General features: G+C 41.5%; 1 non-coding gene across 1 annotated transcript; it reads left to right on the top strand.

Moving 5' to 3' along the window:
* The first annotated feature begins 268 nt into the window (after positions 1 to 268).
* Positions 269 to 375, top strand: LOC127099250 (small nucleolar RNA R71). Its single transcript, XR_007793777.1, has one exon. It is a non-coding gene; the product is annotated as a small nucleolar RNA R71 (small nucleolar RNA).
* The last annotated feature ends 213 nt before the right edge of the window (positions 376 to 588 follow it).

Below are 588 nucleotides of genomic sequence, written 5' to 3'. Positions count from 1 at the left end.
ACTTTCAATTTTCTAGGCAAGAGCATCCACTTTTGCATTAACATGATCAATGCTACTTATCTCGTACATGCCACCTTTTGTTTGAGGTTTTTCTACCACTGTTCGGTCGCTTCCCCATTGATAATGATTTTGGGCCATGCTCTCTATAAGTTGATAAGCATCGGTGTAAGGTTTATCCATAAGCGCACCACCGGCGGCGGCGTCTATTGTCAACCTTGTGTTGTACAAGAGACCATTGTAGAAGGTGTGCATTACTAACCAGTCCTCTAAACCATGGTGTGGGCAAAGTCTCATCATGTCCTTGTATCTTTCCCATGCTTCAAAAAGAGATTCGTTATCTTTTTGCTTAAATCCATTTATCTGGGCTCTCAACATGGTTGTTTTGCTTGGAGGAAAATATCGGGCAAGAAAGACTTTCTTCAACTCATTCCATGTGGTGACTGAGTTGGAAGGAAGAGACTGAAGCTATCTTCTAGCTTTATCTCTTAACGAGAAAGGAAAGAGACGAAGTCGAATTGCCTCTGAAGTGACACCATTAGCTTTAACAGTGTCAGCGTATTGTACAAATACGGATAAATGAAGGTTTGG

The sequence above is a fragment of the Lathyrus oleraceus genome, chromosome 6 (assembly GCF_024323335.1).
Source record: "Lathyrus oleraceus cultivar Zhongwan6 chromosome 6, CAAS_Psat_ZW6_1.0, whole genome shotgun sequence".
Taxonomy (NCBI): domain Eukaryota; kingdom Viridiplantae; phylum Streptophyta; class Magnoliopsida; order Fabales; family Fabaceae; genus Lathyrus; species Lathyrus oleraceus.
Note: the sequence above shows the minus strand (reverse complement) of the source record. Positions and strands in the feature narration are given on the sequence as shown.